This window comes from Mizuhopecten yessoensis, unplaced genomic scaffold, assembly GCF_002113885.1.
Source record: "Mizuhopecten yessoensis strain PY_sf001 unplaced genomic scaffold, ASM211388v2 scaffold10333, whole genome shotgun sequence".
Taxonomy (NCBI): Eukaryota; Metazoa; Mollusca; class Bivalvia; order Pectinida; family Pectinidae; genus Mizuhopecten; species Mizuhopecten yessoensis.
The window spans coordinates 533,097-558,957 of NW_018408494.1; the positions used below are offsets into that span (position 1 = coordinate 533,097).

The window sequence follows — 25,861 nt, forward strand, 5'->3', positions numbered from 1 at the left end:
TCCTGTCTTCTACTAACAGAAGTGAACAAGCACAGTGAACTTGACCTTAGGACAAGTTGACTGAAACACAATCTTATTCGTGATAGATTCAAGTACCAAACACTTGCACTAAGTTGAGTGAAAATAAGCTCATAATTAGTATGGTGGAAATAAATGAGCCTTCCATAGCGATGACAATAATTGTGATGGAGAGACAAAATCACAATATGTACCTGTCTATACTTTGTTGGTAGGGGGNTTGAAAGATATTCTGACCATAAACTCCTGCAGTCTTGAAAAGAAAGCCCTTCCACTCAAAGATGATCAAACTGTATTTTTCTCTGGTTCTTAATTTCCAGAAGAAAACTTTTGTAAAAGCTAAAATACTGATGCATGACAAAAAGTCCTTGGAAAGTGACAAATTCTTTATGACAAGCCTACAGCAGGTAAGAGCTTTATCAGGTATGTCCATCTCGTTATCTATAAAACTAAATTGAAATATTTCATGTGTCAACGAGGTCCAGGAGATTGTGTGACAGTTAGGGTTTTCTTGCCCACCACTCAGTCTCCAGAAACATCAAGTTCATGTTTACAAACTAATTAATGTCAGCTTAGTCCCGGTAAATGATCTCAGAACGTTGTCAAGGGACAAACTCTGTCATGGTTACTATTTACAGTAAAAACAGGGGACCATTAGACACAAGTAAGGCTCAAACATAAACAAAACCTACATCACATCAAGGGACGAAGTCTTGGTTAACAGCTGTACATTAATGCGGGACATGAAATATGAAGTTATCATTATATATGCATGACCTAAACAAACTATAAGGAGTTGAACATCAAATAAGATTCCATTCTTAGCATGAAGTTTGCCCTTTTCCTTGCTTTGATGTTGACAATAAAAAAGTCCACCTTGTTCTATTAAAACCCTGTGTGTATGTAACTCTAGTACACTTGACATTTTTGTGTATGGTCTGGACTATATTTTTCAACTGATGCTGCCCAAGATATAATCAGATGGATGCTTTAACCTTTAATTGTCCTGTGCTCTGACATTTTATCTATATCCTGCTTTCTAACCTGCCTTGACCTATTACATGCTGATTCTCTGACCTGTCACCTTTTTCTAGTTCTCTGAACTTGCTCAAAAATTTAACATTCTTTAGTTCACTGACATGACCTGACCTTTAACCTTTTCTAGTTCTCTGACCTGTCACCTTTTCAAACTTTTCTGACCTGCCTGACCATTAACCTTTTTCTCTGACCAGCCTTGACTTCTAATCTCATGTACCACCTGGTCTCGTGTGACCTCTGACCTCAGGCTACAGTCCAATGAGAGGCTGGATGAGATGAATCCAACAGTGATGTGTCTGCTGACCTTTGACTTGATATGCTCCACCTTGCTGTGTTGGCGGTTTGTTACAAATTGTTTTATGGGGACTGCCCTCAGTGCCTTGATAGCACATTTCATGTTTAATACTTGGTCTGACAGTGATACAAACAAATGCCACCTGTGTAAGAAAGGGCCAGGAGTTGGGTATCTTCTAGAACTACAGTGCCAGGAACAGGAGATGCTTCCTTTAAAACACAGTACCAGGAATTCCTCCTTCAAACTGAATACTCCTCCTTCAAAAAACAATACCTTATCCAATGCAGCATCGACTGTATGCTCCCCATGGAGTTGAGAAATATATTGGCTGGTTGCAAAGGCCCTATAACCACGGATAGTAATTTGTGAACCACTTTGAAACGACCTACGAACTAGGTTGTGATGAAGCGGTATATAAGAACCTCAAATTATTTTTATTATTACCTTGAAATCCTCCTTCAAACCACAATAACAGGAATGTTTCATTCAATCTACAGTATCGTGTAATCTGCTTCAAATCAATGTTAGGAGCATGCATTGATGGGAGCTAGTGTCTCCTTCAAATTTTAGATTAAAAAAACCCACACACTTATAATGCCATAAGTAATTATGTCTTCAAAATATGTTTATATATGTATACATTTTAGAATCTATGAAAAGTATTTTAACGTCTATGTAACCATAGAAATCAAATAAAACACTTGTAGACTTTAACTTGCTAGTGCTTTTGCCAAACTTGCTCTGATGAGCCCCAAGATGGGTGGAAGTACTAGTGAGATATAGTCTTCTAGTGTTTTATACAGACATATTCATATATACAACAAGTAAACCTGACAGTAAGAAAGACAAACACGTGTTCTGATACTACAGCCACAGTGACAATCTCACCTCAACCACACTGACCACATCTGACATATCCAGGTAATAATCCAAATATCTCTGTGCGAAACTCACTTTATAAGACATCTTATATATCCAGGTGTAATAATCCAAATATCTCGGTTGAAAACTCACTTTACAAGACATCTAACATATCCAGGTAATAATCCAAAACTCACTTTACAATTAAGAAATATGTCGCAAGCATTTGGCTGGTCCCATGCTTGACAAGTAGGACATTTAGAAATGGACATCAGCTAGTCTCCTTTGACCCATCACTGACCTCTCTGTTACATACATATACTGACTACAAGCTGGTAGTACAAATACCAGTAATCTGTCATCTCAAACCCTCTTATTCTGTGTATCAGATACAGGTAATGGTCAAACTGACCACAGGTAGCTCCAGACAACTCTGGTTAAACATTCCAGACTGACCAACAAAAGTACAAATAATCTGTCATCTCACACCTCTAATTCTGTGTATCAGATACAAGTAATGGTCAAACTGACCACAGGTAGCTCTGGACAACTCACCAGGTACACTTTATTACACTCGTTGTAACAACCTACTATCTACAGCTCTAAGTGGTCGTCCTTGACTTTAACACCCTAAATCACTTCAAAAATGGTTTCTATTTAATTTTTATGTAGCCCTGTACAGTATAAAACTTAGAATTCAATACAATTGTGTAAGATATAAATTAAGGTGGGATAAATCTGTCACAATAGTCTATTACCCAGCAATATATCTACTATACGGTAGGCTGAAAATTGTTTCAAAATGTTATAGTACCATTACCGTAAAACCCCATGTAATTTGCGCACTTTTTTTTCAGAATTTCAATTCCAAAGTGGGGGGTGCGTAAAATACACAGGTATAGAAAATTTCAAGTTTTTTTCAGGAAAAGATCGACGATTCTGGGAGATCGCCATCTTGGATTATTTCCCTTGGTACACGGAACTCTAAGACAAATGACGATCAACAAATTTATTTATGTCAAACATTAATAAAAGATACATAATGTGTTGTTATGTGAGTTTATGTGAAAAGTATTATTAAATAGGTAACCGTTAACAAAAAAAGTTTAGCCAAATTCCTATGCCAGAGAATCGCCGATCAACTTACGACATTACGTTTCGACATCTCGGTGCGTTTCCCCATACTATTACGAAAATGTAGTTGTTCAATTTAAGCTCCGTTCCATGTAAGTTCTGTAAGTTTTTTTCAAATCGCCTATGCGTATACGTATAGCATGTTTTTTTTCCGGCTCACTTTCATGTTGATCTCGCGTCTAACATTACGTAAACACGTGATTGATAATAACCTCGTGAATTATTTCAATATTTATTAAATGAAGCATCGTAAAAATAGTCTGCGTTAACTATTTTTTTCCTTGGAGTAGATTTGAAGAGGATGTATTGATTGTCCACGCTTCTAGTATAAACATATTTTTTATAATCCCTTATCAGTCAAATCAGTCTGTAGTTATGACAATGCAGTAGGGCTTCGTAATTCACGCCACGTGTTGGCGAGTGAAAAAAACAACAACACGGTCCGTCGATCGCGACTGCAAATCATTTCAATTAGTAGAGCTATTGTTAACGGGTAATCACAGAGATAGTGTTAGCTCATTACTGCATTGTAATTTGTAAAAAAAATCTCGCCAAACCACGGACTTAGATAATCTAATTCCGTGGCCAAACTGAACTGTGACATGACCTGGTTTGAAGTGACGTAACCCAAGCCGCCATGATGAGCCCTTCTTACTGATCGTAATTATGATCAATAAAAGGTATCTAATTATGTCTTTCACCAGGAGATATGCACCAGCGGTTACTAAACATCGAATTACTTATTAATTTATATGTTTTTGTAAGCAAGCAAATGTTTTATGTAAAATATTGCTAAATGGAATTGATGTATGCCGATATGCGCACACGTGTGTGTCATGTGTGATCAGATAATTCAAAGAAAACAAGCAACAAAATACACATTTTACGTAGTTTCTTCTTGGTTTTAAATATCATTTTACATCAATGAAAAAAAAATCATAGAAATATATTTTTAAAAAAAATAATCAGAGATCGATTTTCTGAGCATGAACATCGTTTTTTTTCCAGATTTTTTGGGTGCGCAAAATATTCGAGTAGAAGCTTTTTTCCCGATTTTCAGCCTCAAAAAGTACCTGCGCAAATTACACAGGTGCGCAAATTACATGGGTTTTTACGGTAGTCTTTTCCCCCCAAAAACACATTTATTTTAACAAAAAGGACAAGAAATTCAAGGATATGGGCCACTATGTAACTAATACAACCACAATAACTGTGAAGTTAGGATACCCGGTTGGTTTGTAATTGATTAAAAAATTAAACAAGTCTTACATCAGCTCCACAAACATGTACCGGGCAACTTTCCAATTACAAATTGCTTCATTCAAATGCATTTCATGTTAAATCCATATAAGCACCAAGGTTTATCAATTCACTGAAACTCAAATAATTTTTTTTATCAGTTCTAACTTCAAACCTAATTCAGCACTACTTGTAAACTTGCCAAATAAGGTGTTTGGAGCGCGCACTCGCCTTTCATCAATGCATCCAGGGTTTGATTCCCCAGTCGAACATGAAAAGGTATGGATTCACCTGCCAGACCATGTGGGTTTTCCATGGGTACCCCAGTTTCCTCCCAACATTAAGAGCCCTTGCAAGCTACCATCCAGGCCAACAAGAGTGATTAATATATGTTAATAAAACTTGTTTCATAATTGTTTTAAATAAATAGAGTTTGTCTTTAATCCTCAGATTATTGGAACTTTCAGAATTACTTGTAATTAAAAACTGAATGATTTTGTAGGTACAATGATCCATATCTTAAAGCACGCTACTCATGACTATACCGAGTGAGACTATACCGCTTACACAAACATGAAGTTCACCCCTTAAAAACTCCTATGCAGTTTTAGATTTATTTATATGAAAACAAACACGGTAGAGATAACACCTGACACCAGTGACTCACCTGTCCTCCTTAATTATTACTTACCTGTGAGTCACTCTCCCCTATATTACCTAGTACCTGTCGTTTTGCACATGCATCGCCCATGCAGAGCAGCCATTATATACTCCCTGTCTGCACGTACTTTCTGTCCTTGACATGCATTCACAAGTCTAGCTAGAACTTATTTAAAACAGGGAGGATAGCTTTTGGGAAAGAATAAAAGCTTTATGGCAAGAAAAAGTTTGTGCTACCATGCAAAATGTTTTTGTACTTTCACTAAAAAAACTTTTGAAACAAGAATATCAAAGTATATTTAAAAGAAGAGGCTCTTGGCACTTGGGGCCTGTATTGTGAAACTAGTTATCTATTTGTTTTGGTAAAATAAAAGTTAAGCAAAGTATCAAGCCATGATTCAGAAGTTATCTTTAAGAATTTCCTCCATTTTCCTCTTAATCAGTTTCATCAATTTGCCCCCTATAATGCCTGCATTTTTACTGCATCTATTCAGCTCCATCCCTTTTAAAGTCAGATGAGATAATATGACTTATTTTTCACTTCGGATTGATAGCTGATATTAACATTTCAGCATTAAAACCCTGCAATACGATTATCTGTTGGGGAACAATTTCGAAATAAAATAATACGTCATACTGTGATTTTTCCCCCCCCAAACACTGCAGGATATTGCATTAACCAACACAGTAGCGTAAATGGTGCCAATCGTTGCTCACTTGGCTACCGGTCTGATGAATATTACATAAAGGTGTGAAGCTGTTTCTATTCATGTATATTTATGTTGTGCTGCTAATTGGCCAAGCAGTGGGAAGATCGGTAGAGAATAGTTCCACCTCAACCCAGAGGACCAGATAAATCTGTCAAGAGTGATATTTAGAAGCCAAGGACTAAGGGAGAAAACATGATGTATAAACTATTTTATTTCTACAACCAACAGTAATATTGTTCAAGGAGAGGTAATATGCACAGATTCAGACCTGGTACCTTCCAAACTTTAGAAGGACACTCCAAGTAAGTGTGCTACCTGGTCGCCGGCGATTGACCCAGTCCCTACCTTCATCCCTCCTTTTTTACAAAGTCTTTAACCCCAAAGACACAAGACCCTATACCACCAGCAGTGGGTATATTTCATTGTGCACCAAATGTAACAGGAGAGGAAAAATGCACGGTCTGACCAAGATTTGAACCTGGAACCCTCAAAACTACACGGATGCTCTACCTGGTAGCCAGTGATTGACCCCGCTACTTCCACTACGATATTATGCTACCAAAGCTAGCCCGAACAGACTTAATATGGATGTTACTTGACTTACAATGATGACGGGAGCGTAAACTGTTTACACAATGACACGTCAGCATATACAAATCTTTATACAACAAGTGTGAAGTATCCTGAATACAATCTACTGCCATCATCAGCTTTACCATTATAACTTGTTATTTCTCACACCCAGATCATATTCCAAAAGAGTTATAGCTTCATAATTAGAAGAAAGTCGGTCAGCCAGTGTAGCAGACATGATTTAACAACAAAATACCTATCTAGATTGCATAAAGCATTGTCAGTATACATCATAATACCTCACGACGAGAAAATATCCAATTTAATAATTTGAAATCGTTTCAAATCAATTTGTGTAACAGCTTCTATGTTTTGCAGACAAAGATGTTGAAGAAATTTTATCATTATAAGATTTCCTGAGATACTGTAGCACTGTCCCAGCTAAAGTAGCTGACATTGGGTAGGATAAGTGGAGGTATATCATACCAGTGAGGTTCCACACCAGTGATCCCAGGTTCATCTGTCACTGACAGGTTCCACATGAGTGATCCACACATTCCTTACTATCATTTTACAAATGCTGGCCTCTTAGAAAAGCCTGGTCATCTGACATCAAAACTTGTGATGTGTTTGCCAAATTTACATATTTTATATATATATTGCAGCAATGTCCAAACCTTCTTTAAATATATTTTTATTTAAGTATTACCCAAACCTTGGTAAAAAATATGTGTTTTATATATTTTACCAATGCCCAAACCTTTCATCAGCATAGCTTTAGGCAGGTGAAACACTTTGACAAAATGTAAGATGACAATGCTCTACACAAAGATATGGCATAGATCATATTTCTATGCCTGGTTAGCTTGACATCAAAATAACATGACATTCTTTTTCTGCAGTTATTCAACCATTTCTGAAAACTCCTATTGCAATTGAAGCTGGCTCATTGTCCCAATTAAAAGAACAGGAAATGCACCAAATTTGTTATTTTTTTTTAGAAAGAAATGAGTAGAATTTCAAAATTAGAGATGATTTTTAATAAATCTAACCGATCGATGAATAGGTGTGTTTGGGTGATAAATATAGGAGTAAGCCGATCCGTCTCGGGGTCAAACCTTCAGGAAAACAACAATATCCTCAATAGCATATTGAAACTCATGTCAAAAAACGCCAATACAGAATCTTGTTTCAGCACATTCCTAGGGTGTCATCTTTTTCTTCTTTTATCAAAATCAAAAACCATGTCACAATATTTCATCATTAAAATTTTACACTTTTCTCAGCTTCCGTTCTTGAACAATCGAACTTATCCAAAGAATTTAATTTTGTTCTGGTTTGAGGTAAATTCTCACGACTGTCTCTGTATGTACTTAACACAAAGATTACGTGAACAGACTGTTAAAGATGGTAATAAAAGCACATCTGCTTTCTCTGCAAGTATAGCATACAGGCAAACACCTGGCCTGCACTTCTAGCACACAAAGTAAATGACAGTATGAATTCTCTTATTTACAGTGGTACAAATTAAGGGTTGGGAAGGGTCAGGGCATTTTTAAAAAGAAAATTGGCAGGCATGATATTTCAGTGTTATTTAGTCCTCAGAAAACCTCCCTGGATCTACCACAGAAACAGATAAGCCCTGACTGTCTGTTAGATTGATCCTACTTCTTGCATCCCTTACCTTTTCAAAGTTATTTTAATCCCTGGAACAGCATGATCGGAGAGTAAACTTTAAACCCTGCAAAACAAAACAAAAGCTCTTCAGTTATACGTTGATATCAATCTCTGCAGCATGTAGATCATGTCAAAACAACATAAAATTCTTCATACTCTTCATACGTTTTATCTAATCTATACTACATGTAGACATTATCCGACAGGACATTTACCTTGACCCTTTCAAGTACCTTATACACTATAAACATATGTAACAGGAAAGAGTGTAGTGTGCTACCACCAAGGATCAAACCTGCGTACCCCATTCAGTCTGACGCATTCTCTATAGCGCATTCTCTATAGCGCAGAGCTAGAAGGCTACAGCACTACTCCCCCCATTTTAAAATGTGTTCCCCCTTGAACACCACAACAACCCAGGTTCTAACTCCGTGTCACTACTGGGACGGCCATGGACACCATTTAATAAAGGAATGAGAGTAGTGTGTTTCCACCAAAAGGATCAAACCTGTGACCCCCAGCTTCCCAATCAGACGTTTTTGAGTTAAAGGGAAATTCCCTCTAGTTCAAAGCTAAAGGGTGACTGTAATCCTATATATCTGCCACACATGTCATCGGAAATCCAATTCATACTCGTCACTCAGAGTTAATTTTGAAAAATTGGAAAAATTACCAACAGCCCATGTTGAGATGACAATGCTTTAACTCATGTCCATAATTGCAGACAAGTACATGTGTATGTCTGCTAGCCACAACCAGTACATGTATTTTTACCAAGAGTTCTTGTATCTAATTGACTCAACCGTAAAAATGATGGGATTCCTTTATCTATGCAATTGTAACAGGTCAGCAGCCCAAACCTGGCTAGAATGAGGCCCTCCTATTGTAACAGGTCAGCAGCCCAAACCTGGCTAAAATGAGGCCCTACTATTGTAACAGGTCAGCAGCCCAAACCTGAACACAAGCTTGAAGACTATAAGGAAGACTGGGAGATCCCAGGAGGACTTATGGCAGGTGTTTGAAGGAGATGTAAACACTGATACACTACCGGTGTATCTTCAGGTACTTCTCTTGTATCTAATTGACTCAACCGTAAAAATGATGGGATTCCTTTATCTATGCAATTGTAACAGGTCAGCAGCCCAAACCCGGCTAGAATGAGGCCCTACTATTGTAACTGGTCAGATAGCAGGACAAACCTGGCTAGAATGAGGCCCTACTATTATAACTGGTCAGCAGCCCAAACCTGGCTAGAATGAAGTCCTACTATTGTAACTGGTCAGCAGCCCAAACCCGGCTAGAATGAGGCCCTACTATTGTAACTGGTCAGCTAGCTGGACAAACCTGGCTAGAATGAGGCCCTACTATTGTAAGAGGTCAGCAGCCCAAACCTGGCTAGAATGAGGCACTACTATTGTAACAGGTCAGCAGCCCAAACCTGCCTAGAATGAGGCCCTACTATTGTAACTGGTCAGCTAGCAGGACAACCCTGGCTAGAATGAGGCCCTACTATTGTAACAGGGCAGCAGCCCAAACCTGAACACAAGCTTGAACACTATAAGGAAGACTGGGAGATCCCAGGAGGACTTATGGCAGCTGTTTGAAGGAGATGTAAACACTGATACACTACCGGTGTATCTTCAGGTACTTCTCTTGTATCTAATTGACTCAACCGTAAAAATGATGGGATTCCTTTATCTATGCAATTGTAACAGGTCAGCAGCCCAAACCTGGCTAGAATAAGGCCCTACTATTGTAACTGGTCAGCAGCCAAAACCTGGCTAGAATGAGGCCCTACTATTGTAAGAGGTCAGCAGCCCAAACCTGGCTAGAATGAGGCTCTACTATTGTAACAGGTCAGCAGCCCAAACCTGCCTAGAATGAGGCCCTACTATTGTAACTGGTCAGCTAGCCGGACAAACCTGGCTAGAATGAGGCCCTACTATTGTATCAGGTCAGCAGCCCAAACCTGGCTAGAATGAGGCCCTGCTATTGTAACAGGTCAGCAGCTCAAACCTGGCTAGAATGAGGGCCTACTATTGTAACAGGTCAGCAGCTCGAACCTGGCTAGAATGAGGCCCTACTATTGTAACCGGTCAGCAGCCCAAACCTGGCTAGAATGAGGCCCTGCTATTGTAACAGGTCAGCAGCTCAAACCTGGCTAGAATGAGGCCCTACTATTGTATCAGGTCAGCAGCCCAAACCTGGCTAGAATGAGGGCCTACTATTGTAACAGGTCAGCAGCTCGAACCTGGCTAGAATGAGGCCCTACTATTGTAACAGGGCAGCAGCCCAAACCTGAACACAAGCTTGAACACTATAAGGAAGACTGGGAGATCCCAGGCGGACTTATGGCAACTGTTTGAAGGAGATGTAAACACTGATACACTACCGGTGTATCTTCAGGTACTTCTCTTGTAACTAATTGACTCAACCGTAAAAATGATGGGATTCCTTTATCTATGCAATTGTAACAGGTCAGCAGCCCAAACCCGGCTAGAATGAGGCCCTACTATTGTAACTGGTCAGCTAGCCGGACAAACCTGGCTAGAATGAGGCCCTACTATTATAACTGGTCAGCAGCCCAAACCTGGCTAGAGTGAGGCCCTACTATTGTAACTGGTCAGCTAGCAGGAAAAACCTGGCTAGAATGAGGCCCTACTATTGTAACAGGACAGCAGCCCAAACCTGGCTAGAATGAGGCCCTACAATTGTAACAGGTCAGCAGCCCAAACCTGGCTAGAATGAGGGCCTACTATTGTAACAGGTCAGCAGCTCGAACCTGGCTAGAATGAGGCCCTACTATTGTAACAGGTCAGCAGCCCAAACCTGAACACAAGCTTGAACACTATAAGGAAGACTGGGAGATCCCAGGAGGACTTATGGCAGCTGTTTGAAGGAGATGTAAACACTGATACACTACCGGTGTATCTTCAGGTACTTCTGTCAAGTTATCCTCCACATTGTTTGAAAGTTTGAAGTAGAGAACTTGACTTGGGAGAGAGGCCTGGTGGATCTATCTGATCTGGTTGTAATAGCCATATGTCATGTTTTTCTACATTTGGCATGGCAGCCAATATTGAGTACAGCTGAACAGTGCTATCACTTTGTTACCACTTGATCATGAGAACGTTATGTACCTTGTGGATAATTTTGGCTTGCACCTATGTGCAATAGGAACCAAAACGAAATATCAAAACAACAAACATGTGATAGAGTAAACATTCACAGGTTCATCATTTAAACCCACTGGATATGTCATAAGTATAACATTATATGATATTATATAAATATATTCCCAAGGTCGATGTCTATAAAATACATTTAATAGAATGTGACATGAACATTTGCTTAAAATAAAAAAAGAGCATCAACTGAATCTATTAAGTCAAAGGGTCTTCAATGTAATGCTTTGTTTTTATTACAAAGCAGCAGCGGTACAACAATAATTGCTATAAACCTTTGCCCATTGTTTGATTAACAAGTGAGATCCCTTACTTTAGCCTGATCACGTAACAGGATGGTAGGTATCCAGTGTCTATCTGATCATAATGACAATAGAAAGCATTACGAAAGACAGACACAATTAATTTACTTTATTTAGACGTGCATTTTACATCTTGGCAGACTTTATAATTGCCTTTGTGTTAATATAAATCCCTTTAAGGTCCCTGTCCCAACGCAGGCGAAACCCAGGAGAATTCCATTGTACTTTTTTGTACATACAGTAGCCTCCCCTTAATTTCATTTTCTTTTTAAATTTTCCTGCAGGGCGACTGGACTACTATAAGGGTTCTACGTTTGACGAGATAGCTGATCAGTTGGTTAGAGCGACAGTAATGATCAGATATCCAGGGTTTGAATTCCAAGGACCTGTTGCAGTTTTACACTTATATTATTATTGTGGATTGTTTTCAATTACATTTTTTCAAGAAAGTTCGGCAAGATAATGTTTTCTTTCCAGCAATGATTCATCAAAGCCACAGTCATGCTGGAAAAACGTGTTCAAAGCACTTTTACAGTTTATGGCAGTGTTACGTGGACCCTTAAGCCAAGGAACTATAGGCCAACAACAACAGACAAATTCCCCTTCTCCTCCCCGACCTCCTTCTTTTACTTAATCCATTCTGCATCAGTCACACATTTCAAATAGCTTATAAATAGATTTTGATTTGTGCATCATGTACACGCTACATTGAAGATATTGCACTATAAACTCTTTATCAAATTAGGTAGCCACATTTGTATTTATTGAATAAGGTAGCTCTGTGCATGTCTATATTTGTACTTACGATGACATTAAAATCAAAAGACTTACACGACGGAATAAATATACAATATAGCGCAATAAAGTAATAGTGTAGTGACATGTAAGCCTTGGCTGAATATATACTTGGATGTAAGCCAGGATTGTTAAAACAATTTTAGCATCAACCTTTCCATTAACAAACAAATTTTCCAGGAAATATGACCAGATAATTGTTTTTCCATCAATTTCTTTTACATTCAAAATAACAAAGGTTGATGTTTTGACACTATACCAGTTTAAAGCTACGTAGTTGTCTAATTGTATGTACAAATCAGAATTGAGGGTCAATCACTTTATACTCAGAAATGAATATTATAATGGGATAGATATTAGGGAACTTTTATATGACTAAATTATGATCTATCAGGGTTGAAGGATGCTTACGTCACTGTCTCAAATCATCAAAGTATTTACAAATGATGTCAGAATTGACCACTTAACCATCAACAAAAGTATTATTTTCATAATCTGTGGATATAAATGTAATGGGCGAAATCAAAGTGCAACCATCCAGCCATGACCACGTTGGACGTTACTGAAATAGTGAGCGCATGCCAGGATTACAACGAATTGCTGGAAAAGCTAGCTTGTCGGTGAGGCAGTATTTTCCCTTCATATTCCTTGGCTGTTACACTATTGCCCTGTCAAAAATGTGTGGTCCCCAGACTTGGCCTAAGGAATCCTGTGGATCCTCCCTTGTACCAATGGACCTTCCCTAACCACCGAGAACTGACATCACATGATGCGACAGGAATCCTACCGCTGCCACCAAATGTAACTTTTGGGCGAACACCCATCCAGCCACTAACCATGCTCAAGGTTGCTGCGTGAGCATCGATCGATTGATTGATTGATGGGACTTTACATCCTTGTTCCAGTTATAGCCGAGCCTAGTGAGTGCTTCTTAGAATTGTACAGCATCACTGCTGTTAGGTAAACTATCAACTGCATAAGGTTAATACATTCACAACATTCATTATTAAGTAATTATAGCCATCAGAGTTAATTGACATTTACTTCACTGTCCATGTCTGAGCCACCATCTGTTACATAACCAAGTGGTGTGTGTGTTCACACCTCCTGGGTACAGTCAGTATCCCAGTGGCTGACTCAACACTGCCCTCCTTATAACAGCTGGACCAATCTGGGGCCACATCTCACACTGATTGTGTCAGTTTATCAGGATGGGAGGGGGTTTGAGACAGACAGGGCTAGTTGGTTGTGTCATATGGTGTGGGAATTATTACAAAGCAGTATGTGAATGCCAAATGTATCCATTGATTTCTTATTAATGGCTCCATATGACCATTGTATATAATTGTAACAGGAGCAAAAAACTGCACAGCCTGACTGGGGTTCGAACCCATGACAATTCTGAACTTTAGAAGGATGCTCTACCAAATTGAACTACCTACCTGCAAACTATCGACTCAGTCCAGTTCCACTACATAAATAAAATTAATCATCAAATTGTTAAGAACATTTACAAAGTCTCTACCAATGTACATATATATCCTAAACATTGTCTGGTTAGGATTCTACTTCAATATCCATCACTTATCTGTGATACTTACATGTACACTATTGCATTGTACCACAAGGAAAGACACTACTGAAGCTGTTAGAATTTGTTGAAAATAAAACACATTTGTTACAGGATTCTTGAAATCAAAACCTTCGGAGCGTAATGAACAGTGACATGTGTTGGTTTCAAGTTCTTCCTCTGAAGTCGTAAACATTACAGACTGGTTTACTCCTTATAGCCCCAGTAATGACTGCCTGCCTTGTAACTCAAGTAATCCTGTAAATGCCATCACATCTCAAACCCATAGATTTTGTCCGATTCAATTAGTTTTCCTTGTCATGATTAGTAAATAATACCAGGCGCCAATTTTTCAAACGTTTTGTCAACTTCATTTAATCATTTGAGAACTATTTTCTGCTGTCCTCTTTTTTTTTTAAAGAAAATATTTGAAGTCTAACATCACTTCCACTGAAGAAGCAATTAAGATTTTTTTTGAACAATCATTAAGTCAACTATGCTAATCTGATCACCACTAATCAAGCCATCTATAATCTTCACTTTCCAGCCTCTAGTAATCCTGTTCCCCACTGTCCAGCCACCACTACCCATAAGCTGCTTGTCCACCATCCAACCACCAACAATATGGTTGTCCCACTATACTGCCACCACTAATCAGGTTGTCTTACTGTTTTACCATCACTTATTTGGTTGTTCCACTATACTGCCACCACTAATCTGGCTGTCTTACTGTTTTACCACCACTTATCTGGTTGTCCCACTTTCGAGCCCCCACTAATATGGTTGTATCACTCTCCAGCCACTACTAATTTGGTTGTCTTACTGTTTTATCACTACTAATATGGTTGTCCCACTCTCCAGTCACTACTAATCTGGTTGTGTTACTGTTTTATCACCACTTATCTGGTTGTCCCACTTTCCAGCCACCACTAATCTGGCTGTCTTACTGTTTTACAACCACTTATCTGGTTGTCCCACTCTCCAGTCACCACTAATCTGGCTGTCTTATTGTTTTATCACCACTTATCTGGTTGTCCAACTTCCCAGCTCCCACTAATCTGGCTGTCTTACTGTTTTACCCCCACTTATCTGGTTGTCCCACTCTCCAGCCACCACTTATCTGGCTGTCTTACTGTTTTATCACCACTTATCTGGTTGTCCCGCTCTCCAGCCACCACTAATCTGGCTGTCTTACTGTTTTATCCCCACTTATCTGGTTGTCCCACTTTCCAGCCACCACTAATCTTGCTGTCTTACTGTTTTACCACCACTTATCTGGTCGTCCCACTTTCCAGCCCCCACTAATATGGTTGTCTTACTGTTTTATCCCCACTTATCTGGTTGTCCAACTTTCCAGCCCCCACTAATCTGGCTGCATTACTGTTTTCCCACCACTTATCTGGTTGTCCCACTCCCCAGCCACCACTAATCTGGCTGTCTTACTGTTTTATCACCACTTATCTGGCTGTCCCACTTTCCAGCCCCCACTAATCTGGCTGTCTTACTGTTTTATCACCTCTTATCTGGTTGTCCAACTTTCCAGCCACCACTAATCTGGCTGTCTTACTGTTTTACAACCACTTATCTGGTTGTCCCACTCTCCAGCTCCTACTAATTAATCTGGTTGCATTACTATTTTACCACCACTTATCTGGTTGTCCCACTTTCGAGCCCCCACTAATATGGTTGTATCCCTCTCCAGCCACTACTAATTTGGTTGTCTTACTGTTTTATCCCTACTAATATGGTTGTCCCCCTCTCCAGTCCCTACTAATCTGGTTGTGTTACTGTTTTGTCACCACTTATCTGGTTGTCCCACTCTTCAGCCCCTACTAATCTGGGTGTCCTACTGTTTTACCACCACTTATCTGGTTGCCCCCCTTGCCAGCCCCTACTAATCTGGCTGCATTACTGTTTCATCACCACTTATCGGGTTGTCCAACTTTCCAGCCCCCTCTAATCTGGCTGTCTTACTGTTTTATCACCACTTATCTGGCTGTCCCACTTTCCAGCCCCCACTAATCTGTCTGCATTACTGTTTTACCACCACTTATCTGGTTGTCCTACTCTCCAGCCACCACTAATCTGGCTGTCTTACTGTTTTATCACCACTTATCTGGTTGTCCAACTTTCCAGCCCCCACTAATCTGGCTGTCTTACTGTTTTACCACCACTTATCTGGTTGTCCCTCTCTTCAGTCACCACTACTGGTAAACAGCTTGTCCATCATCCAACTACCAATAATGCGGCTATTCCTATATAGAGCTACCACTACTCTGGGTTAGTTGTTCAACTATATATCCAGTCATCATTAATCCATTCCACTATCTAGTTAGTGTTATAGGGGGTGGATTGTCCCTCTTTCTATACTATCCTATACCATACTTGCCATACATCCCTATTTTGTAGGGAGACACTCGATTTTGGGCCCTAAAACTGAGCATTTTTAAAAAGTGAATTTGCTAAACTGTTCCTTTTTGCTATGATGTTGTGATTTCATCTGAATCAACAGCTCATATACGATGCCATTTAAAAGTGATATTTTTTCTCTATGCTTTTATATCTGAACATGTGTAATCTAATCTACCCCATGGAAATTTCAAAAAGCTGGCAAGTATGCCATACCTCCAAATTCTGCAATTTTCAGGTGAAGGAAGGTGGCTAGGCTCTCAATGTTATATTCTGTATATATTTATGACATTAATTAGTTTAAGCATTGACATTGATTAAAATATGATGGAATCTGTAAAGATGGTGGACACGTTGAATTTTTTATCCATCAAGTAAAAGACTTGCCACCGAGAGAAATTCAAGCATGATGGAACCTGTCATTAGATGGTTGACTCGCTGGATTTTTATACATCAAATAAAAGATCTGCCACGAAAGTTTTGCACTTTCAAACGGTATCAGGGAGATCTGGTCGGAGATTGTATACTTCTGAGGCAGTTTGGTTGCTCCACTTCCCACTTAAGTTTAATTCCTGCCTCATAGTTTCAGGAAATGTCAATCTCCAAAATCAGCTGTTTCTGCTCTAAATCTTATGTAAACTTGAATTCATTATCGCTTAAAGGCTTGCACAAAAAGTTAAGGGTGGCACTCAAAATTATAAACTGAACTTGTAAACAGGTACAGTGACGCCTGGCATGGGAAAGATGGAATCTTTTGGCTCACATATGTGTAAAATCTATATATCTATCCAGCATTCCATGTAAACACATTGAGCCATATCAAATGCATTCATATGGATAATGATTTAATTTTTTGAATCATGGGAATGTATCTCACATGCATGTTAAGTTATGTAATGTTTTATAAATGTTGCTAAATAGAACCAACTTAAAACTTTCCTGGGCTTTTTTTCTTCATATAGATGAGCAAGAAAATGAACACTCATCTCAAAACTTTAATAGCCAATTGGGAGAAATTCATCATAAAGTTCAACCAGTACGTGATACTCTGCAGCAAAATGATTGTACAATTCTAGTAATTACATGTGAAGGGCAGAGTAACACTAGGTGATCATAGTTGTATCAGCAAAGGATGAATATTTGACAGGGGGAAAGTTTCCCAGTATACAATGATTTCCTGATACTCAACATATTTATCCTTGTGTTGCAAACTTTAGTAAAAAGAAATCATCAGGGCACATGACACTAGAAATTCAACTGAAAGTGCTGGTAAACACTGGCTAGATTATAAGTCGAAAAAATTTGGAAGGATACTATGTGTAACTCCTGGATAGATAATGTAGGTAAATTTTGAGAAAAATAACATGGGTAAAGCTTTAGATTTGCAAACTGCAGTGGCAAAGAGTTAATTGAAATCCTATCATGTTTCATTGTTTTTTTTCTTTAAGTTTAAAAGTTCTTTTACCTCTTTAAAATAAGTGTCATGTTGTTTTAAATTGGCATATATGTTATTGTTCACCGATTTTCTAACTACAGTGTCTATTCACAGTATTTTTTCCCTTTTCAACCCCTATTTTCTTGATTAGCTAAGTCGACAAGTTGAAATGAAGTCTATTATCTAGAGAATACAAAACACATCGTTGGCCAAGTGGTTCCATTCATAAGTATAGATAGCAGTCAACAACAGGCCTCTAATAGAGATATATCAAGTTTCTGTGCCTTATACATCTTCACACATTCTGTCTAAGTGGGTCAAAGTATGGCCAAGTCTCTGAGTTAATTGACCCTGTCCATATAAGGAAGGTATGGGAGGGAGCTAGGAGCAGTTTAATTGACCCTATCCATATAAGGTAGGTATGGGAGGGAGCAGTTTAATTGACCCTGTCCATATAAGGAAGGTATGGGAGGGAGCAGTTTAATTGACCCTGTCCATATAAGGAAGGTATGGGAGGGAGCAGTTTAATTGACCCTGTCCATATAAGGAAGTTATGGGAGGGAGCGGGTTAACAGACCTTGTCCATATAAGGAGGCATGGGAGGGAGCGGATAGTCTAAATGGGATCCATTCCTTAGTGTAAATTAACCATCACCCACCTGTTGAGGTTGTAGGTATTAAATCTAATCCATTCCTCAGCGTAAATTAACCGAAACCAAACTCTTCATTCAGTCAGGGCTTGTCAGATAGGCAGACACACAATTCCTACTACTGGGTTATTTGTTCCTCAGTACAAACAGACCATAACTTTATCTCATTTTATTGTAGTGAGGTGGGAACAGAGAAGTTACAAAAGGTTATACAACACTCCATTGAAACTATTTCTATTTCACTATAGATCGGTTTATAAAAGTATTCTTACTGACATCCTGCTTACAAATTTCACAAATCAATTCCTCATCACAGGACTATTTTTTTCAAGCAGATAATAATAATAATAATAATAATAATATCTTTTATTTATCCAGGGTTACATATTTAGACAATGTCTAGTTTACAATATGGCCCTGCATTAATACATATATATACAAGCATGACAACAATTTTAGCATAATAATAGGATGATATGTTACATAAAATAGAATTACAACATTACGAACAGTATATTTAATATCATAGATCAGACAAATCAGGGTTTTGTAAAGTAATGATCCAGATATCTGCCTTTAAAAACACTAACACTACATGAATCTCTAACTGTGTCACTTGTTTCGTTCCATAACACTGAACATGTATATGCAAATGATCTCTTAAAATACGTGGTTCTGGCTGCTGGAACATACAGTTTATTTGTTACAGAAGCTCTAGTAGTTCTTACAACAACATTTCTAACATAGGAAAACATATTATCTAACATCCCCGGGGATTCACAGTGTAGAATTTTGTAAGAAAGAACCATTTTTCTAAAAACATAAAAATCTGCTATTGGCATCCATCGCAATTTTTCAAAAAGAGACTTGGATGCAGTAAGAATGTCACTAACTTTTAATAAGATCCTAGCTGCTCTCTTTTGTAATTTAAAAACCTTATTTGTATATAATTTGTTGCTAGGTTCGCTCCAGACAGTTGAACAATACATAAAATGAGGAAAAACAATACTGTTATAAACTTTTTTGATAACATCATTTGACATGAAAGACCTAAGTCTTCTCAACACACCAATCTTTTTGGATATTTTCTTTGATACATACTCTATATGCTCTTTCCATGAGAGACGACTATCGATAAAGACACCCAGTAGTTTTGCACATTTAACTGTTTCAATCGTAAGGTCACACACTTTCAAAACCACCTGTCGACATTTTGCGAGCTTTTGAGAGGACTTCACACACAGACAAAAGTTGAACGAGTTCTCCACTTCAGGAAATATCACAGACACCTGGAATCCATTCTCTACTCACAGCAAGTAAAAAATCACAGACTTGACTGAAGCCAAAAGAAGGTAGATATCTGTCCAACTTCCAAAACATGTCATATGGCCAGAACAATGGCGTAAAACATCCTCAATCAATCAATCATACAAACCTCTTCGTTTTAAGACAGTTTTAATGTGTAAATTCCTACTCTTTAGATAAAGCCAGTGAGTGTTGTATGTCGAGCTGTCTTGAAAAGACACATTATACAACTCCATCAAACTGGCCCGCTCAAGAGATTGGTGCCACAGCCAAATCCTCTATTCTGGTAAAGTCATGGGTACTTATACTGGTACCCGTACTTATACTGCCAGTGAATAACTGGTTCCCGTAGTTATACTGCCAGTGAATAACTGGTACCCGTACTTATACTGGTACCCGTACTTATACTGGTACCCATACTAATACTAGGTACCCGTACTTATACTGGTACCCGTACTAATACTAGGTACCCGTACTTATACTGGTACCCGTACTAATACTAGGTACCCGTACTTATACTGGTACCCGTACTAATACTAGGTTCCCGTACTTATACTGGTACCAGAACTCTGGGTATCCTATTTTAGAAAGTACTTAATTTGAAAATTGAATTAAGTCTGAGATTGACCATATCGCTTGCTACCTATGGTTGAAACACAGAAATTCCTTTTCTACCAGCAAACCCAGAGTGTTTGAAGTGAGTTGTTTACATCAATCTGAACTGACAGTAGCTTATTAGTGATCTGATCTGCCAGTCAACATTTCAAATGGATCATTTCCTTCAGTAATTACTGGCTGTGTTGGCTAGGTCACATGTCTCTGTATAAGTTCTATAATTATGTGTCTGACTTTTTTTTTTTTTTAAGCAGTTCAAATGTCATTACACCTGGACAATATATATAGGAGTGACAACATTGATCATTAAGTATCTGTCCCACCTAACATTTAAGTCTGAGTAACAAAGCTGATCAAACAGGGCAAAGTCCATAAAGTCCCATACTTCTATAGACTGTATACAGTTGGGCATTAGACTCCGTTAAGTTATGCAACACTCTACCATCCGAAGAGATACTCGTGTACAAGATATGCCGATTATAGGCCACATGAGTATGAGATGACCTGGACAAAGTGACACATGCTAAACAAAGGGCAATAACTCTGTATATTGCAGGGTGCCAGACTCAATTTCAGTACCTGATACGTATACCCAACCATCCAAAGAGGTATGCATTCACAAAATATGCCCCGAGCCCGGACAATGTGATATTGATTAACAAAAGGCCATAACTCTGTATATCTGGCATTGTGGGTGACAATTTAGAGTTATAAGATATATCCTGGGTAATGTGACATGAGTGAACAAAGGGCCATCACTCAATATATCGTGGGACACACACAAAAAAAGCGTTAGCACCGACACTCTACCATCACAACATATTATGATTTACAAAATTGTATTCTAAGAATATAAGAGATAGGCCCCAGACAAGGTGACCAACAGAGCGATGGATTGTAAACCTATCGTGACCACAAGTATGTAGTACCATTTGGGGAACAATTGTCTTCATAATTAAGTAACTCAAACGTAATTTGGAATGGATAACTTCACTGACAAAATGAATACCTTTTACTTACAATAATATAAAACAACATAAGTACTCTCACTTAGTACTGAAAGTTTTGACTTTACTGACATGCACAGCTGGGCTGTAATCATAGAGAATAGGGTATATAAGGGATCTGGAGTACATGTATATATATATATGTATATACATCAGATTAGAAAGTATAGGCTAAAATTCCTGTGTGTATATTTTGAATATTGTGAAGTTCATTAGTATGGGTAGACACACAATGTGATTTACTAGTGAATGGAGCACGTCCTATCCATCATCTCCATCCCTTTATCAATAAGATAGACCCAATACAAAATGATCTACGAGGGAATTAAAATCAGACCGGACACCTGTGTCAACATCACCTGGTGGACATATCAGCCAATTACTGCTACTGTGTTTGTACCCTGTACTGAAAGGGATGTCATTTAAATTCAATGGCATATCCATATAAGGGAAGATCTAATTAAATTCAATGTCATATCCATATAAGGGAATGTCTAATTAAATTCAATGTCATATCCTGGAAGGGAATGTCTAATTAAATTCAATGTCATATCCATATAAGGGAATGTCTAATTAAATTCAATGTCATATCTATATAAGGGACTGTCTAATTAGATTCAATGTCATATCTATATAAGGGAATGTCTAATTAAATTCAATGTCATATCTATATAAGGGAATGTCTAATTAAATTCAATGTCATATCTATATAAGGGAATGTCTAATTAAATTCATAGTCATGCATTACGGACTGTTTCTGCATATCCACACCATTCTGGGCCAGTATGTTTTTTTGTTAGTTACACATGGGGCCTTTTGTCTGATTTTGGGAAGAACTGGAAAGCAAATTTTCAGAAGTAAATTTAAGTTGCAAATTTTGGGAATAAGGCATATATATGTATCAAATAGTTTCAATTGGGAATATATATAGTGTCCATTATCGGCCCCAAAAAGTCCCGCAATAAACACTGTGGGCACTGATGATTTCAAGATGGATCAAGCAGAAAAATGGTATTCAATGGAATTAAATACAACTCAAAATCAATCATCTGCTTTTCAAGGAAGAAAAAAATTATGATTCCCAAAAATCAAGATTTTGTAGAAAGTATAATGTGTACACGTAGATTTCAAGGGTGAGGTCAAAAGGCAGATTTTGCTCACTTGACATTTCCCCTTATAGCTATCTAGTATCCAATGCCCACAATAAAATATATATACACATGTACAGATATATGAGCAGTGATCACCTCTACCCACTGAAACATGACACTGAATTACACATGTGATAATGAGCTAGAATTGCCATTAATATATTCCTGCTAATGTCAACAGCACACAATTATATTACCAATCAGCTTATATATAACTGCCTTATCATCCAAACATTACAGGATCAAATAACAAGTAAACATCATTAAAACAACATAAAACTCCATTTATATCCCGTCTACCAGAATACAGACAGGCCCAATCTTACATCTAGCCTCCTACCCCGAGTGTTCATCATTACCCAACAGGTAGACAGGTTACCAACCTTGAATAGCAGTATCCCTGTGTCCTTGTGTGAACTAAATAGATCCTCATATGTAAATTATGTTGAACTTCACCAGAATCACCACAACGCAGACTAAACACTACACCAAACATGGTCGGCTGTATACCTATAATGTCATACACATTTCAAGTGTTTGTATGTGCCGTATATATACGTAGTGCATTATCATATTATGTAAATACAGGAGTGTATACCTACCTTCCATGGCTGTCCTAGATCTGTGTATTTACCACAGACATCACAATAACTGTACCCCATGTCTCATCCACCCTGAATACCCCGCAGTAGGTAAGATTAGCTGTATCCCGTAATGCACTTATCCGATTAGGTACTGACCTGTGTGCAATGGCTGACAGACCACTGGAGTGTGATAGGTATTTATTATCCGGTGAAGACCTACAGGAGGCCTAGTTGACTTTGGTCAAGTATTATAGCAAGTCCTATTTTACATGTATATGCACTATGCTTTGTACTTTGAGACAGTCAACTATATAAACATAGGCAGATATATAAACTCATTGAGACGGCCAATTTTATAAACAAAGGCAGACATATTTCTCCTACTGGGTACACAGTTTAGTCATTTGTTATATATATATGTATATATATTTATAAGACAAGCATATCAAATACATTATCAAGGTTTTTAAATCCGTACAATTTTAAAACAATGGATGTAGTGTCATCACTCATCAAAACAGAATAAAAGGTTTCCAATAAGTATTACACTAATCAACAGATATGGATGAATGGTGACCCATGCCTGTGACACTACTGGTACAAAACACCTGATAATAAAGGCAGGTAAGGTATCAGCTGATGAAGGAGTCGACCGTTATGATAACATCTGAGGAGGGACAAAGTTATGATTAACCTGATAAAGAAGACAAGTATGATAACAGCTAAAAATGGAGTGATTAAAATTATACCTGATGAAGGCAGGTATGATAACACCTGATAAAGGAGTGATTTTGTTTACACTTGATGAAGGCAGGTATGATAACACATGATAAAGGAATGATCTTGTTTACACCTAATGAAGGCAGGTATGATAACACCTGATAAAGGAGTGATTTTGATTAAACTTGATGAAGGCAGGTATGGTAACACCTGATAAAGGAGTTATTTTGATTACACCTAATGAAGGCAGGTATGATAACACCTGATAAAGGAGTTATTTTGATTACACTTGATGAAGGCAGGTATGATAACAACTGGTAAAAGTGTGATTTTGATTACACCTAATGAAGGGAGGTATGATAACACCTGTTAAAAGAGTGATTTTGATTACAACTGATGAAGGGAGGTATGATAACACTTGATGACAGAGACAGGTATGAGAACACCTGATAACAGTGACAGGTATGATAACACTTGATGACAGAGACAGGTATGATAACACTTGATGACAGAGACAGGTATACTAACACCAGATAACAGTGACAGGTATGATAATACTTGATGGCAGAGACAGCTATGAGAACACCTGATAACAGTGACAGGTATGATAACACTTGATGACCGGGCCAGGTGTGATAACACCTGATGACAGAGACAGGTATGATAACACTTGATGACAGAGACAGGTATGATAACACCAGATAACAGTGACATGTATGATATAACAATAGATGGCAGAGACAGGTATGAAAACACCTGATAACAGTGACATGTATGATAACACTTGATGACAGAGACAGGTATGATAACACCAGATAACAGTGACAGGTATGATAACATTTGATGGCAGAGACAGGTATGAGAACACCTGATGACAGGGACAGGTATGATAACACTTGAAGACAGAGACAGGTGTTATATCACTTGATGAAGAAGCTATCTACACTATTTTTAGAATTAAGATTTTTAGAACAGCAGCAGTAGCTATAGACACTACCATCTCAGCGACTGTTGACCTCTAGACATAAGTTATTGACCTTTAAGTAAACTAGGTAATTGAACATCAACATACACTTATACATTACTTGTGCAGTTGTAGGCGTGTAGTGAACATCTCTCTACAGTCTCCTGTCTGTATATAATAGCGTACATCTTCTCTTATCCAACAGGCATTTTATCTCTTGTGGTCTACATTTACTAAATTCATCCCTCTTGAAAGATGCCAGACCTTATTTGCAATGGTGAAAAATTCACTTCCTGTGCAAGCTTTAGATTCTTGTTGATATCATCCTGTGATGTTGGTGTAAAAAGAGGAGATACAGTAGGAGGCATGAAATAACACATACACATTTTTAATATGTTTTCGGAAATGCGTTGTTAATGTGTGATATTTTGGGCACTTATTACATTGACTGTGTATCAAGGGTTTGCTCCGGTGCTTTACACAGCGTAATTACCCTGTTTTATGCCTGAAATCATGTTCCATGTCCCAGACATGTACGGTAAATAGTTTAAAAGTTGGGATCCCATTGCGTCGCCCAGTTACCCAGGTATGACATGTACAACTTATATTACTTATAAAAGTGGTTTCCCATTGCTCAGTCACCCAGGTATATCTTCAGTGTAACAGGTAAACAGCCCTGATGACATTGGAACAGACAAGACCAGATGATGTATGGCCAGACCAGGATTGAATCTGGGACCAGACGGACACTCTAGACCCTCTAACCAACAAAGCGAACTGGTCACCAGTGTGATAGACCCAGTCCCGTGCTGCTTCAATATGTAACAAGAACAAGAGGCCCATGGGCCTAAACGGTCACCTGAGTCTACAGTATTTATTTTTGTTGTTGAAATATGTACCAATTTGAGTAAAAAATAGTATAATGTTAACTTAACTTTGTCAGGACCATGAGCTGATCATTCCTA

At 38.2% G+C, this 25,861-nt stretch overlaps 1 protein-coding gene across 10 annotated transcripts in view; it reads right to left on the reverse strand.

The window, feature by feature from the left end:
• LOC110460240 (tyrosine-protein kinase PR2-like) overlaps positions 1 to 25,861 on the reverse strand; it is a 118,103-nt gene that overhangs the window by 58,140 nt on the left and 34,102 nt on the right. For 5 of the 10 annotated variants that reach the window (XM_021513046.1, XM_021513047.1, XM_021513053.1 and 2 more), the window contains one exon: positions 8,213 to 8,269. The gene's annotated coding sequence lies outside the window, so the exon portion shown is untranslated. Of the gene's footprint in view, positions 1 to 8,212; positions 8,270 to 8,420; positions 8,442 to 23,011; positions 23,158 to 23,230; positions 23,352 to 25,004; positions 25,204 to 25,861 lie in introns of those variants that run through there. The other 5 variants (XM_021513052.1, XM_021513044.1, XM_021513051.1 and 2 more) reach the window with 4 other exon arrangements.